We start from the raw sequence: 18,540 nt of genomic DNA on the forward strand, positions 1-18,540 counted from the left end.
AGTACAATACAGAACACACCAGTAGAGTTTAGTAGAGTACAATACAGAACACACCAGTAGAGTTTAGTAGAGTACAATACAGAACACACTAGTAGAGTTTAGTAGAGTACAATACAGAACACACCAGTAGAGTTTAGTAGAGTACAATACAGAACACACCAGTAGAGTTTAGTAGAGTACAATACAGAACACACTAGTAGAGTTTAGTAGAGTACAATACAGAACACACCAGTAGAGTTTAGTAGAGTACAATACAGAACACACTAGTAGAGTACAATACAGAACACACTAGTAGAGTTTAGTAGAGTACAATACAGAACACACCAGTAGAGTACAATACAGAACACACCAGTAGAGTACAATACAGAACACACCAGTAGAGTACAATACAGAACACACCAGTAGAGTTTAGTAGAGTACAATACAGAACACACTAGTAGAGTACAATACAGAACACACTAGTAGAGTTTAGTAGAGTACAATACAGAACACACCAGTAGAGTTTAGTAGAGTACAATACAGAACACACTAGTAGAGTTTAGTAGAGTACAATACAGAACACACCAGTAGAGTTTAGTAGAGTACAATACAGAACACACCAGTAGAGTTTAGTAGAGTACAATACAGAACACACCAGTAGAGTACAATACAGAACACACCAGTAGAGTACAATACAGAACACACCAGTAGAGTACAATACAGAACACACCAGTAGAGTTTAGTAGAGTACAATACAGAACACACTAGTGGAGTTTATTAGAGTACAATACAGAACACACTAGTAGAGTTTAGTAGAGTACAATACAGAACACACTAGTAGAGTACAATACAGAACACACCAGTAGAGTACAATACAGAACACACTAGTAGAGTTTAGTAGAGTACAATACAGAACACACCAGTAGAGTTTAGTAGAGTACAATACAGAACACACCAGTAGAGTTTAGTAGAGTACAATACAGAACACACTAGTAGAGTACAATACAGAACACACCAGTAGAGTACAATACAGAACACACCAGTAGAGTACAATACAGAACACACTAGTAGAGTACAATACAGAACACACTAGTAGAGTACAATACAGAACACACCAGTAGAGTTTAGTAGAGTACAATACAGAACACACTAGTAGAGTACAATACAGAACACACCAGTAGAGTACAATACAGAACACACCAGTAGAGTACAATACAGAACACACTAGTAGAGTACAATACAGAACACACTAGTAGAGTACAATACAGAACACACTAGTAGAGTACAATACAGAACACACTAGTAGAGTACAATACAGAACACACCAGTAGAGTACAATACAGAACACACCAGTAGAGTACAATACAGAACACACTAGTAGAGTACAATACAGAACACACCAGTAGAGTACAATACAGAACACACTAGTAGAGTACAATACAGAACACACCAGTAGAGTACAATACAGAACACACTAGTAGAGTACAATACAGAACACACTAGTAGAGTTTAGTAGAGTACAATACAGAACACACTAGTAGAGTTTAGTAGAGTACAATACAGAACACACTAGTAGAGTTTAGTAGAGTACAATACAGAACACACTAGTAGAGTTTAGTAGAGTACAATACAGAACACACCAGTAGAGTACAATACAGAACACACTAGTAGAGTTTAGTAGAGTACAATACAGAACACACTAGTAGAGTTTAGTAGAGTACAATACAGAACACACTAGTAGAGTTTAGTAGAGTACAATACAGAACACACTAGTAGAGTTTAGTAGAGTACAATACAGAACACACTAGTAGAGTTTAGTAGAGTACAATACAGAACACACCAGTAGAGTACAATACAGAACACACTAGTAGAGTTTAGTAGAGTACAATACAGAACACACTAGTAGAGTTTAGTAGAGTACAATACAGAACACACCAGTAGAGTACAATACAGAACACACTAGTAGAGTTTAGTAGAGTACAATACAGAACACACCAGTAGAGTTTAGTAGAGTACAATACAGAACACACTAGTAGAGTTTAGTAGAGTACAATACAGAACACACCAGTAGAGTTTAGTAGAGTACAATACAGAACACACCAGTAGAGTTTAGTAGAGTACAATACAGAACACACTAGTAGAGTTTAGTAGAGTACAATACAGAACACACCAGTAGAGTACAATACAGAACACACTAGTAGAGTTTAGTAGAGTACAATACAGAACACACTAGTAGAGTTTAGTAGAGTACAATACAGAACACACTAGTAGAGTACAATACAGAACACACTAGTAGAGTACAATACAGAACACACCAGTAGAGTTTAGTAGAGTACAATACAGAACACACCAGTAGAGTTTAGTAGAGTACAATACAGAACACACTAGTAGAGTACAATACAGAACACACCAGTAGAGTTTAGTAGAGTACAATACAGAACACACTAGTAGAGTTTAGTAGAGTACAATACAGAACACACTAGTAGAGTTTAGTAGAGTACAATACAGAACACACCAGTAGAGTTTAGTAGAGTACAATACAGAACACACTAGTAGAGTTTAGTAGAGTACAATACAGAACACACTAGTAGAGTACAATACAGAACACACTAGTAGAGTTTAGTAGAGTACAATACAGAACACACTAGTAGAGTTTAGTAGAGTACAATACAGAACACACTAGTAGAGTTTAGTAGAGTACAATACAGAACACACTAGTAGAGTACAATACAGAACACACTAGTAGAGTTTAGTAGAGTACAATACAGAACACACCAGTAGAGTTTAGTAGAGTACAATACAGAACACACTAGTAGAGTTTAGTAGAGTACAATACAGAACACACTAGTAGAGTTTAGTAGAGTACAATACAGAACACACTAGTAGAGTTTAGTAGAGTACAATACAGAACACACTAGTAGAGTTTAGTAGAGTACAATACAGAACACACCAGTAGAGTTTAGTAGAGTACAATACAGAACACACCAGTAGAGTTTAGTAGAGTACAATACAGAACACACTAGTAGAGTTTAGTAGAGTACAATACAGAACACACTAGTAGAGTTTAGTAGAGTACAATACAGAACACACTAGTAGAGTTTAGTAGAGTACAATACAGAACACACTAGTAGAGTACAATACAGAACACACTAGTAGAGTACAATACAGAACACACTAGTAGAGTTTAGTAGAGTACAATACAGAACACACTAGTAGAGTTTAGTAGAGTACAATACAGAACACACTAGTAGAGTTTAGTAGAGTACAATACAGAACACACTAGTAGAGTTTAGTAGAGTACAATACAGAACACACTAGTAGAGTTTAGTAGAGTACAATACAGAACACACTAGTAGAGTTTAGTAGAGTACAATACAGAACACACTAGTAGAGTTTAGTAGAGTACAATACAGAACACACTAGTAGAGTTTAGTAGAGTACAATACAGAACACACTAGTAGAGTACAATACAGAACACACTAGTAGAGTACAATACAGAACACACCAGTAGAGTACAATACAGAACACACTAGTAGAGTACAATACAGAACACACTAGTAGAGTTTAGTAGAGTACAATACAGAACACACTAGTAGAGTTTAGTAGAGTACAATACAGAACACACTAGTAGAGTTTAGTAGAGTACAATACAGAACACACTAGTAGAGTTTAGTAGAGTACAATACAGAACACACCAGTAGAGTACAATACAGAACACACTAGTAGAGTACAATACAGAACACACTAGTAGAGTACAATACAGAACACACTAGTAGAGTACAATACAGAACACACCAGTAGAGTACAATACAGAACACACTAGTAGAGTTTAGTAGAGTACAATACAGAACACACTAGTAGAGTACAATACAGAACACACTAGTAGAGTTTAGTAGAGTACAATACAGAACACACTAGTAGAGTTTAGTAGAGTACAATACAGAACACACTAGTAGAGTTTAGTAGAGTACAATACAGAACACACTAGTAGAGTACAATACAGAACACACCAGTAGAGTTTAGTAGAGTACAATACAGAACACACTAGTAGAGTACAATACAGAACACACTAGTAGAGTTTAGTAGAGTACAATACAGAACACACCAGTAGAGTACAATACAGAACACACTAGTAGAGTACAATACAGAACACACCAGTAGAGTTTAGTAGAGTACAATACAGAACACACTAGTAGAGTTTAGTAGAGTACAATACAGAACACACCAGTAGAGTACAATACAGAACACACTAGTAGAGTACAATACAGAACACACCAGTAGAGTTTAGTAGAGTACAATACAGAACACACTAGTAGAGTTTAGTAGAGTACAATACAGAACACACCAGTAGAGTACAATACAGAACACACTAGTAGAGTACAATACAGAACACACCAGTAGAGTTTAGTAGAGTACAATACAGAACACACTAGTAGAGTTTAGTAGAGTACAATACAGAACACACCAGTAGAGTACAATACAGAACACACTAGTAGAGTACAATACAGAACACACTAGTAGAGTACAATACAGAACACACTAGTAGAGTTTAGTAGAGTACAATACAGAACACACTAGTAGAGTTTAGTAGAGTACAATACAGAACACACCAGTAGAGTACAATACAGAACACACTAGTAGAGTACAATACAGAACACACTAGTAGAGTTTAGTAGAGTACAATACAGAACACACTAGTAGAGTTTAGTAGAGTACAATACAGAACACACTAGTAGAGTTTAGTAGAGTACAATACAGAACACACTAGTAGAGTACAATACAGAACACACCAGTAGAGTTTAGTAGAGTACAATACAGAACACACTAGTAGAGTACAATACAGAACACACCAGTAGAGTTTAGTAGAGTACAATACAGAACACACTAGTAGAGTACAATACAGAACACACTAGTAGAGTTTAGTAGAGTACAATACAGAACACACTAGTAGAGTTTAGTAGAGTACAATACAGAACACACTAGTAGAGTTTAGTAGAGTACAATACAGAACACACTAGTAGAGTTTAGTAGAGTACAATACAGAACACACTAGTAGAGTACAATACAGAACACACCAGTAGAGTACAATACAGAACACACTAGTAGAGTTTAGTAGAGTACAATACAGAACACACTAGTAGAGTACAATACAGAACACACTAGTAGAGTTTAGTAGAGTACAATACAGAACACACCAGTAGAGTTTAGTAGAGTACAATACAGAACACACCAGTAGAGTTTAGTAGAGTACAATACAGAACACACCAGTAGAGTACAATACAGAATACACTAGTAGAGTACAATACAGAACACACCAGTAGAGTTTAGTAGAGTACAATACAGAACACACCAGTAGAGTACAATACAGAACACACTAGTAGAGTTTAGTAGAGTACAATACAGAACACACCAGTAGAGTTTAGTAGAGTACAATACAGAACACACTAGTAGAGTACAATACAGAACACACTAGTAGAGTACAATACAGAACACACTAGTAGAGTACAATACAGAACACACCAGTAGAGTTTAGTAGAGTACAATACAGAACACACTAGTAGAGTACAATACAGAACACACCAGTAGAGTACAATACAGAACACACTAGTAGAGTTTAGTAGAGTACAATACAGAACACACTAGTAGAGTTTAGTAGAGTACAATACAGAACACACTAGTAGAGTACAATACAGAACACACCAGTAGAGTTTAGTAGAGTACAATACAGAACACACCAGTAGAGTTTAGTAGAGTACAATACAGAACACACTAGTAGAGTACAATACAGAACACACTAGTAGAGTTTAGTAGAGTACAATACAGAACACACCAGTAGAGTACAATACAGAACACACTAGTAGAGTACAATACAGAACACACCAGTAGAGTTTAGTAGAGTACAATACAGAACACACCAGTAGAGTTTAGTAGAGTACAATACAGAACACACCAGTAGAGTACAATACAGAACACACCAGTAGATTTTATTAGAGTACAGAACACACCAGTAGAGTTTATTAGAGTACAATACAGAACACACCAGTAGATTTTATTAGAGTACAGAACACACCAGTAGATTTTAGGAGAGTAGAGAACACACCAGTAGAGTACAATACAGAACACACTAGTAGAGTACAATACAGAACACACTAGTAGAGTACAATACAGAACACACCAGTAGATTTTAGGAGAGTACAATACAGAACACACTAGTAGAGTTTAGTAGAGTACAATACAGAACACACTAGTAGAGTACAATACAGAACACACCAGTAGATTTTAGGAGAGTACAATACAGAACACACCAGTAGATTTTAGGAGAGTACAATACAGAACACACCAGTAGATTTTAGGAGAGTACAATACAGAACACACTAGTAGAGTTTAGTAGAGTACAATACAGAACACACCAGTAGAGTTTAGTAGAGTACAATACAGAACACACTAGTAGAGTTTAGGAGAGTACAATACAGAACACACTAGTAGAGTTTAGTAGAGTACAATACAGAACACACTAGTAGAGTTTAGTAGAGTACAATACAGAACACACTAGTAGAGTACAATACAGAACACACTAGTAGAGTACAATACAGAACACACTAGTAGAGTACAATACAGAACACACTAGTAGAGTACAATACAGAACACACTAGTAGAGTACAATACAGAACACACTAGTAGAGTACAATACAGAACACACCAGTAGATTTTATTAGAGTACAGAACACACCAGTAGATTTTAGGAGAGTAGAGAACACACCAGTAGAGTTTAGGAGAGTAGAGAAAACAAAAGTCCACATGAGGTTCTGTATTATTTAAATATCTCTGAATCACTTCCAGATGAACTTCATCCTCTTCATCTGCATCATCAGGATCCTCCGGCAGAAGATCAACTGTCCAGACATGGGAAGGAACGAGTCCAACCAGCACTCGTAAGTAGAACTCTAGTCCAACCAGCACTCGTAAGTAGAACTCTAATACAACCAGCACTCGTAAGTAGAACTCTAGTACAACCAGTACTCGTAAGTAGAACTCTAGTACAACCAGTACTCGTAAGTAGAACTCTAGTACAACCAGTACTCGTAAGTAGAACTCTAGTACAACCAGTACTCGTAAGTAGAACTCTAATACAACCAGTACTCGTAAGTAGAACTCTAATACAACCAGCACTCGTAAGTAGAACTCTAGTCCAACCAGCACTCGTAAGTAGAACTCTAGTACAACCAGTACTCGTAAGTAGAACTCTAATACAACCAGCACTCGTAAGTAGAACTCTAGTACAACCAGTACTCGTAAGTAGAACTCTAGTACAACCAGTACTCGTAAGTAGAACTCTAATACAACCAGTACTCGTAAGTAGAACTCTAATACAACCAGTACTCGTAAGTAGAATTCTAGTCCAACCAGCACTCATAAGTAGAACTCTAGTACAACCAGTACTCGTAAGTAGAACTCTAATACAACCAGCACTCGTAAATAGAACTCTAGTACAACCAGTACTCGTAAGTATGGCTCTAGTCCAACCAGTAGTCGTTAGTATTGCCCTTGTCCAAACAGTACGCGTTAGTATGAATCTAACCACTACTCGTTAGTATGGCTCTAGTCCAACCAGTACTCGTTAGTATGGGTCTTTTCCAACCAGTACTCGTTAGTGTGGGTCTTTTCCAACTAGCACTCGTTAGTATGGCTCTAGTTCAACAATTTCTCGTTAGTATGGCTCTAGTCCAACCAGTACTCGTTAGTATAGCTCTAGTCCAACCAGTACTCGTTAGTATGGCTCTAGTCCAACCAGTACTCATTAGTATGGCTCTAGTCCAACCAGTACTCGTTAGTATAGCTCTAGTCCAACCAGTACTCATTACTATGGCTCTAGTCCAACCAGTACTCGTTAGTATAGCTCTAGTCCAACCAGTACTCGTTAGTATGGCTCTAGTCCAACCAGTACTCGTTAGTGGGCTCTAGTCCAACCAGTACTCATTAGTATGGCTCTAGTCCAACCAGTACTCGTTAGTATAGCTCTAGTCCAACCAGTACCCGTTAGTATAGCTCTAGTCCAACCAGTACTCGTTAGTATGGCTCTAGTCCAACCAGTACTCATTAGTATGGCTCTAGTCCAACCAGTACTCGTTAGTATGGCTCTAGTCCAACCAGTACTCGGTAGTATAGCTCTAGTCCAACCAGTACTCATTAGTATAGCTCTAGTCCAACCAGTACTCATTAGTATGGCTATAGTCCAACCAGTACTCGTTAGTATAGCTCTAGTCCAACCAGTACTCATTAGTATGGCTATAGTCCAACCAGTACTCGTTAGTATAGCTCTAATCCAACCAGTACTCATTAGTATGGCTCTAGTCCAACCAGTACTCGGTAGTATAGCTCTAGTCCAACCAGTACCCATTAGTATAGCTCTAGTCCAACCAGTACTCATTAGTATGGCTATAGTCCAACCAGTACTCGTTAGTATAGCTCTAGTCCAACCACTACTCATTAGTATGGCTCTAGTCCAACCTGTACTCGTTAGTATAGATCTAGTCCAACCAGTACTCGTTAGTATAGCTCTAGTCCAACCAGTGGTCGTTAGTATAGCTCTAGTCCAACCAGTACTCATTAGTATAGCTCTAGTCCAACCAGTACTCGTTAGTATAGCTCTAGTCCAACCAGTACTCATTAGTATGGCTCTAGTCCAACCAGTACTCGTTAGTATAGCTCTAGTCCAACCAGTACTCGTTAGTATAGCTCTAGTCCAACCAGTGGTCGTTAGTATGGCTCTAGTCCAACCAGTACTCGTTAGTATGGCTCTAGTCCAACCATTGGTCATTAGTATAGCTCTAGTCCAACAATTTCTCGTTAGTATAGCTCTAGTCCAACCAGTGGTCGTTAGTATGGCTCTAGTCCAACCAGTACTCGTTAGTATGGCTCTAGTCCAACCATTGGTCATTAGTATAGCTCTAGTCCAACCAGTACTCGTTAGTATGGCTCTAGTCCAACCAGTACTCGTTAGTATGGCTCTAGTCCAACCAGTACTCATTAGTATGGCTCTAGTCCAACCAGTACTCGTTAGTATAGCTCTAGTCCAACCAGTACTCATTACTATGGCTCTAGTCCAACCAGTACTCATTAGTATAGCTCTAGTCCAACCAGTACTCGTTAGTATGGCTCTAGTCCAACCAGTACTCGTTAGTGGGCTCTAGTCCAACCAGTACTCATTAGTATGGCTCTAGTCCAACCAGTACTCGTTAGTATAGCTCTAGTCCAACCAGTACCCGTTAGTATAGCTCTAGTCCAACCAGTACTCGTTAGTATGGCTCTAGTCCAACCAGTACTCATTAGTATGGCTCTAGTCCAACCAGTACTCGGTAGTATAGCTCTAGTCCAACCAGTACGCATTAGTATAGCTCTAGTCCAACCAGTACTCATTAGTATGGCTATAGTCCAACCAGTACTCGTTAGTATAGCTCTAGTCCAACCAGTACTCATTAGTATGGCTATAGTCCAACCAGTACTCGTTAGTATAGCTCTAGTCCAACCAGTACTCATTAGTATGGCTATAGTCCAACCAGTACTCGTTAGTATAGCTCTAATCCAACCAGTACTCATTAGTATGGCTCTAGTCCAACCAGTACTCGGTAGTATAGCTCTAGTCCAACCAGTACTCATTAGTATAGCTCTAGTCCAACCAGTACTCATTAGTATGGCTATAGTCCAACCAGTACTCGTTAGTATAGCTCTAGTCCAACCACTACTCATTAGTATGGCTCTAGTCCAACCTGTACTCGTTAGTATAGATCTAGTCCAACCAGTACTCGTTAGTATAGCTCTAGTCCAACCAGTACTCATTAGTATAGCTCTAGTCCAACCAGTACTCGTTAGTATGGCTCTAGTCCAACCAGTACGTGTTAGTATAGCTCTAGTCCAACCAGTACTCGTTAGTATGGCTCTAGTCCAACCAGTATTCGTTACTATAGCTCTAGTCCAACCAGTATTCGTTAGTATGGCTCTAGTCCAACCAGTACTGCTGTGGCGCTCAGTACTGTATATCTCTGCAGGTCAGATTTGACATTTTAGTCATTCAGCATAAACTCTCATTCAGAGAGACGTACGTAAAAGTGCATTCAACTAAGCTTAGGATGGAAAAACAACTACATTGTCAGGTTTACGCAGCAAGTCAGGAAGCAGAAGGAGAGTTTAATAACACAGATCCAAATTAACAAAACAGGAGATGTGTATTGAACATGAACACATTCCAATACTAACTGATGACTGAGGAGATGTGTACTGAACATGAAAACATTCCAATACTAACTGATGACTGAGGAGATGTGTACTGAACATGAAAACATTCCAGTACTGCCTGATGACTGAGGAGATGTGTATTGAACATGAACACATTCCAATACTAACTGATGACTGTGGTTTAGAGATCAACTCTCTGTGGTTTAGTGGCTCAACTCTCTGTGGTTTAAAGATCAACTCTCTGTGGTTTAGTGGCTCAACTCTCTGTGGTTTAGAGCTCAACTCTCTGTGGTTTAGTTGCTCAACTCTCTGTGGTTTAGTGGCTCAACTCTCTGTGGTTTAGATCTCAACTCACTGTGGTTTAGTGGTTCAACTCTCTGTGGTTTAGAGCTCAACTCTCTGTGGTTTAGTGGCTCAACTCTGTGGTTTAGAGCTCAACTCTCTGTGGTTTAGAGCTCAACTCTCTGTGGTTTAGAGCTCAACTCTCTGTGGTTTAGTGGCTCAACTCTCTGTGGTTTAGATCTCAACTCTCTGTGGTTTAGTGGCTCAACTCTCTGTGGTTTAGTGGCTCAACTCTCTGTGGTTTAGAGCTCAACTCTCTGTGGTTTAGAGCTCAGCTCTCTGTGGTTTAGAGCTCAACTATCTGTGGTTTAGTGGCTCAACTCTCTGTGGTTTAGTGGCTCAACTCTCTATGGTTTAGTGGCTCAACTCTCTGTGGTTTAGTGGCTCAACTCTCTGTGGTTTAGTGGCTCAGCTCTCTGTGGTTTAGAGCTCAACTCTCTGTGGTTTAGAGCTCAACTTTCTGTGGTTTAGTGGCTCAGCTCTCTGTGGTTTAGTGGCTCAACTCTCTGTGGTTTAGATCTCAACTCTCTGTGGTTTAGTGGCTCAACTCTCTGTGGTTTAGTGGCTCAACTCTCTGTGGTTTAGAGCTCAACTCTCTGTGGTTTAGAGCTCAACTCTCTGTGGTTTAGAGCTCAACTCTCTGTGGTTTAGTGGCTCAACTCTCTGTGGTTTAGAGCTCAACTTTCTGTGGTTTAGTGGCTCAACACTCTGTGGTTTAGTGGCTCAACTCTCTGTGGTTTAGATCTCAACTCTCTGTGGTTTAGTGGCTCAACTCTCTGTGGTTTAGTGGCTCAACTCTCTGTGGTTTAGAGCTCAACTCTCTGTGGTTTAGAGCTCAACTCTCTGTGGTTTAGATCTCAACTCTCTGTGGTTTAGTGGCTCAACTCTCTGTGGTTTAGAGCTCAACTCTCTGTGGTTTAGTGGCTCAACTCTCTGTGGTTTAGAGCTCAACTCTCTGTGGTTTAGTGGCTCAACTCTCTGTGGTTTAGTGGCTCAACTCTCTGTGGTTTAGATCTCAACTCTCTGTGGTTTAGTGGCTCAACTCTCTGTGGTTTAGAGCTCAACTCTCTGTGGTTTAGTGGCTCAACTCTCTGTGGTTTAGTGGCTCAACTCTCTGTGGTTTAGATCTCAACTCTCTGTGGTTTAGAGCTCAACTCTCTGTGGTTTAGAGCTCAACTCTCTGTGGTTTAGAGCTCAGCTCTTTGTGGTTTAGAACTCAGCTCTCTGTGGCTACTTTTCTTGGGACGGATTAACAACTAGCTACTAGTCGCTAGTCATAAAGCTACTTGATGTTCTCTTGATGTTCTGTTTAAAAGGATGAATGAGACTGTTGAATTACTAGGTACTAGTCATAAAGCTACTTGATGTTCTCTTGATGTTCTGTTTAAAAGGATGAATGAGACTGTTGAATTACTAGGTACTAGTCATAAAGCTACTTGATGTTCTCTTGGTGTTCTGTTTAAAAGGATGAATGAGACTGTTGAATTACTAGGTACTAGTCATAAAGCTACTTGATGTTCTCTTGGTGTTCTGTTTAAAAGGATGAATGAGACTGTTGAATTACTAGGTACTAGTCATAAAGCTACTTGATGTTCTCTTGATGTTCTGTTTAAAAGGATGAATGAGACTGTTGAATTACTAGGTACTAGTCATAAAGCTACTTCTTGATTTTCTGTTCTGTTTGTTGTTCTATGTAGGAGGCTGGCCAAGTCCACCCTGCTGCTGATCCCTCTTTTTGGGATCAACTTCATCGTGTTTGCCTTCATCCCAGAGCAGGTGAACACAGAGCAACGGCTGGTCTTCGACCTCATACTGGGATCATTCCAGGTATGGAACCACCAGGGTTGCAAAATTCAGCTAACTTTCCCCTCCAAACATGTTTCATTTTCCACGGTTTCTCCAAAGATTGAACCAACTCTTCAGGTGTAGTATAGGTATAATATAGGTGTAGTATAAGTGTAGTATAGGTGTAGTATAAGTGTAGTATAGATGTGCGTAGTATAGATGTCGTATATGTGTAGTATATATGTAGTATAGTATAGATGCAGTATAGGTGTGGTATAGGCATAGTATAGATACAGTATAGGTGCAGTATACGTGTGGTATAGCTGTAGCATAGATGTAGTGCAGGATAGATGTAGTATAGATGTAGTATAGATGCAATATATGTGTAGTATATGTGTAGTATATATGTAGTATAGGCGTAGTATAGCCACAGTATAGATGCAGTATAGATGCAGTATAGATGTAGTATGGGTGTAGTATAGATGCAGTATAGGTGTAGTATAGATGTAGTATAGCCACAGCATAGATGCAGTATAGATGCAGTATAGATGCAGTATAGATGTAGTATGGGTGTAGTATAGATGCAGTATAGGTGCAGTATTGATGCAGTTTAAATGTAGTATAGGTGCAGTATAGATGTGGTACAGGTACAGTATAGATACAGCATAGATGCAGTATAGATGTAGTATAGGTGCAGTATAGATGCAGTATATATGTAGTATAGGTGTAGTATAGATGTAGTATAGGCGCAGTATAGGTGCAGTATAGATGTAGTATAGATACAGCATAGATGCAGTACAGATGTAGTATAGGTGCAGTATAGATGCAGTATATATGTAGTATAGATGCAGTATATGTGCAGTATAGATGTAGTATAGGTATAGGCGCAGTATAGATGTAGTATAGATGCAGTATAGACGCAGTATAGATGTAGTATAGGTATAGGCGCAGTATAGATGTAGTATAGGTACAGTATAGATGCAGTATAGATGCAGTATAGATGCAGTATAGATGCAGTATAGGTACAGTATAGATGCAGTATAGATGTAGTATAGGTACAGTATAGATGCAGTATAGATGCAGTATATGTGCAGTATAGATGTAGTATAGGTATAGGCGCAGTATAGATGTAGTATAGATGCAGTATAGACACAGTATATATGCAGTATAGATGTAGTATAGGTACAGTATAGATGCAGTATAGATGTAGTATAGGTGCAGTATAGATGCAGTATATATGTAGTATAGGTGTAGTATAGATGTAGTATAGGCGCAGTATAGGTGCAGTATAGATGTAGTATAGATACAGCATAGATGCAGTATAGATGTAGTATAGGTGCAGTATAGATGCAGTATATATGTAGTATAGGTGTAGTATAGATGTAGTATAGGCGCAGTATAGGTGCAGTATAGATGCAGTATAGATGTAGTATAGGTGCAGTATAGATGCAGTATAGATGTAGTATAGATGCAGTATAGATGCAGTATATATGCAGTATATATGCAGTATAGATGTAGTATAGGCGCAGTATAGATGTAGTATAGATGCAGTATAGATGCAGTATATATGCAGTATATATGCAGTATAGATGTAGTATAGGCGCAGTATAGATGCAGTATAGATGCAGTATAGATGCAGTATATATGCAGTATATATGCAGTATATATGCAGTATAGATGTAGTATAGGTGCAGTAAAGATGCAGTATAGATGCAGTATAGATGCAGTATATATGCAGTATAGATGTAGTATAGGTACAGTATAGATGCAGTATAGATGCAGTATAGATGCAGTATATGTGCAGTATAGATGTAGTATAGGTATAGGCGCAGTATAGATGTAGTATAGATGCAGTATAGACGCAGTATATATGCAGTATAGATGTAGTATAGGTACAGTATAGATGCAGTATAGATGCAGTATATGTGCAGTATAGATGCAGTATAGGTGTAGTATAGATGTAGTATAAGCGCAGTATAGATGTAGTATAGGTGCAGTATAGATGTAGTATAGGTACAGTATAGATGCAGTATAGATGCAGTATAGATGCAGTATATGTGCAGTATAGATGTAGTATAGGTATAGGCGCAGTATAGATGTAGTATAGATGCAGTATAGATGCAGTATAGATGCAGTATATATGCAGTATATATGCAGTATAGATGTAGTATAGGCACAGTATAGATGTAGTATAAGCGCAGTATAGATGTAGTATAGGTGCAGTATAGATGCAGTATAGATGCAGTATATATGCAGTATATATGCAGTATATATGCAGTATAGATGTAGTATAGGCACAGTATAGATGCAGTATAGATGCAGTATAGATGCAGTATATATGCAGTATAGATGTAGTATAGGTACAGTATAGATGCAGTATAGATGCAGTATAGATGCAGTATATGTGCAGTATAGATGTAGTATAGGTATAGGCGCAGTATAGATGTAGTATAGATGCAGTATAGACGCAGTATATGTGCAGTATAGATGTAGTATAGGTACAGTATAGATGCAGTATAGATGCAGTATATGTGCAGTATAGATGCAGTATATATGCAGTATAGATGTAGTATAGGTATAGTATAGATACAGTATAGATACAGCATAGATGCAGTATAGATGCAGTATAGATGCAGTATATGTGCAGTATAGATGCAGTATATATGCAGTATAGATGTAGTATAGGCGCAGTATAGGTGCAGTATAGATGTAGTATTGATGCAGTATATGTGCAGTATAGATGCAGTATATGTGCAGTATAGATGCAGTATATGTGCAGTATGGATGCAGTATATATGCAGTATAGATGTAGTATATATGCAGTATAGATGCAGTATATATGTAGTATGTATGTAGTATATATGCAGTATATATGCAGTATAGATGTAGTATAGGCGCAGTATAGGTGCAGTATAGATGTAGTATAGATGTAGTATAGGCGCAGTATATGTGTGGTATAGGTGTAGTGTACCTGTAGTATGGGTGTAGTATAGGTGCAGTATAGGTGTAGTGTAGGTGCAGTATAGGTGCAGTGTAGGTGCAGTGTAGGTGCAGTATAGATGTAGTATAGATGCAGTATAGACGCAGTATATATGCAGTATAGATGTAGTATAGGTACAGTATAGATGCAGTATAGATGCAGTATATGTGCAGTATAGATGCAGTATAGGTGTAGTATAGATGTAGTATAAGCGCAGTATAGATGTAGTATAGGTGCGGTATAGATGTAGTATAGGTAGAGTATAGATGCAGTATATGTGCAGTATAGATGTAGTATATGTGTAGTGTAGGTATAGGCGTAGTACAGGTGTAGTATAGATGTAGTATAGGCGCAGTATAGGTGCAGTATAGATGCAGTATAGATGTAGTATAGGTGCAGTATATGTGTGGTATAGATGCAGTATATGTGTAGTGTAGGTATAGGCGTAGTACAGGTGTAGTATAGATGTAGTATAGGTGCAGTATAGATGTAGTATAGATGTAGTATAGGTGTAGTATAGATGTAGTATAGATGTAGTATAGATGTAGTATAGGAGCAGTATAGATGTAGTATAGATGTAGTATAGGTGTAGTATAGATGTAGTATAGATGTAGTATAGATGTAGTATAGGTGTAGTATAGATGCAGTATAGATGTAGTATAGATGTAGTATAGGTGCAGTATAGATGTAGTATAGATGTAGTATAGATGTAGTATAGATGTAGTATAGATGTAGTATAGGTGTAGTATAGATGCAGTATAGATGTAGTATAGATGTAGTATAGGTGCAGTATAGATGTAGTATAGATGTAGTATAGGTGTAGTATAGATGTAGTATAGGCGCAGTATAGGTGCACTATAGATGTAGTATAGATGTAGTATATGTGTAGTATAGATGTAGTATAGATGTAGTATAGATGTAGTATAGGAGCAGTATAGGTACAGTATAGATGTAGTATATATGCAGTATAGATGTAGTATAGATGTAGTATAGGCGCAGTATAGATGTAGTATAGATGTGGTATAGATGTAGTATAGATGTGGTATGGGTGTAGTATATGTGTAGTATAGGAATAGGCGTAGTATATGTGTAGTATAGATGTGGTATGGGTGTAGTATAGATGTGGTATGGGTGTAGTATATGTGTAGTATAGGAATAGGCGTAGTATATGTGTAGTATAGATGTGGTATGGGTGTAGTATAGATGTGGTATGGGTGTAGTATATGTGTAGTATAGGAATAGGCGTAGTATATGTGTAGTATAGATGTGGTATGGGTGTAGTATAGATGTGGTATGGGTGTAGTATAGATGTGGTATGGGTGTAGTATATGTGTAGTATAGGAATAGGCGTAGTATATGTGTAGTATAGATGTGGTATGGGTGTAGTATAGATGTGGTATGGGTGTAGTATATGTGTAGTATAGGAATAGGCGTAGTATATGTGTAGTATAGATGTGGTATGGGTGTAGTATAGATGTGGTATGGGTGTAGTATAGATGTGGTATGGGTGTAGTATATGTGTAGTATAGGAATAGGCGTAGTATATGTGTAGTATAGATGTGGTATGGGTGTAGTGTAGGGGGCTTATGGGACTCAGTCTAACAGTGAGACTTCACATCCTTCTGACTGATGATTAACAGTCAGAGAGAGTTCATTCTGGGTGATTCGTTACTCCAGGCAACCAACACATTCATGGAAGGGATGCTTTTTAAAACACTTTGGTAGGACTCCAGGCCCAATGGACTGGTCATTCAGACCCACTGGTCATGTTTTAAACCCTGGCTGTGGTTCTCCTGGTCTGTCTAATGGAGAGAGAGAGTTTAAACCCTGGCTGTGGTTCTCCTGGTCTGTCTAATGGAGAGAGAGAGTTTAAACCCTGGCTGTGGTTCTCCTGGTCTGTCTAATGGAGAGAGAGAGTTTAAACCCTGGCTGTGGTTCTCCTGGTCTGTATAATGGAGAGAGAGAGAGCAGCCAGACCTTGGCTGTGGTTCTCCTGGTCTATATAATGGAGAGAGCAGCCAGACCAGCTGGCAGCAGCTTGGGTTTAGCGGAGAAACCTCCTCCAGCTTGTTCCTCTTATCTTGTCAATATGACTTCCTTGTCTGGCATCTCTCGCTTCTCTCTGTTTTCCCTCTAGGCCACAGACATGTAATCATGTTCTGTAAATGAACCAATGCTCTATATTCATGCCAGGAGTAGCTGTGTACTCATTCCTTTAATATAGGGCCACTCATCTATTCCATAGAATAGCCTTATGATGCATTACATTTGAGTCATTTAGCAGATGCTCTTCTCCAGAGGGATTTAGAGGCCCAATTAGGGTTAAGGGCTTTGCTCAACGGCACATCAACAGATTTTTCACCTAGTCGGCGATACGAACCAGCAACCTTTAGGTTATTGGCCCAACCTCTTAACCACTAGGCTACCTGCTGGTTACTGGCCCAACGCTCTAACCACTAGACAACCTTTAGGTTACTGGCCCAACCTCTTAACCACTAGGCTACCTGCTGGTTACTGGCCCAACGCTCTAACCACTAGACAACCTTTAGGTTACTGGCCCAACCTCTTAACCACTAGGCTACCTGCCTCCCCTCCTCTAACCACTAGGCTACCTGCCTCCCCTCCTCTAACCACTAGGCTACCTGCCTCCCCTCCTCTAACCACTAGGCTACCTGCCTCCCCCCTCTAACCACTAGGCTACCTGCCTCCCCTCCTCTAACCACTAGTCTACCTGCCTTGTATTGTTATGAACAACAGAATAACAAGGTACACTGGGTTCATGTAACAGACTCTCCCCAGGGTCAGGGTGACTATAACAGACAGCTGATGCTCTTTTTGTTCTTCCTTTCCCCAGGGCTTTGTGGTTGCTGTTCTCTACTGCTTCTTAAACGGAGAGGTAAGAGCCACCCTGACGTTCACACACTCCTGTTATAAACACACTGCACCTGGTTAACACCCTGAGTTAACACCCTGAGTTAACACCCTGAGTTTACACCCTGAGTTAACACCCTGAGTTTACACCCTGAGTTTACACCCTGAGTTTACACCCTGAGTTAACACCCTGAGTTTACACCCTGAGTTTACACCCTGAGTTTACACCCTGAGTTAACACCCTGAGTTTACACCCTGCGTTTACACCCTGAGTTTACACCCTGAGTTTACACCCTGAGTTAACACCCTGAGTTTACACCCTGCGTTTACACCCTGAGTTTACACCCTGA

At 39.1% G+C, this 18,540-nt stretch overlaps 1 pseudogene; it reads left to right on the top strand.

The window, feature by feature from the left end:
* LOC120036504 overlaps positions 1-18,272 on the top strand; it is a 55,271-nt pseudogene extending 36,999 nt beyond the window's left edge.
* Positions 18,273-18,540: the final 268 nt, after the last annotated feature.

Source organism: Salvelinus namaycush, unplaced genomic scaffold, assembly GCF_016432855.1.
Source record: "Salvelinus namaycush isolate Seneca unplaced genomic scaffold, SaNama_1.0 Scaffold1370, whole genome shotgun sequence".
Lineage (NCBI taxonomy): Eukaryota > Metazoa > Chordata > Actinopteri > Salmoniformes > Salmonidae > Salvelinus > Salvelinus namaycush.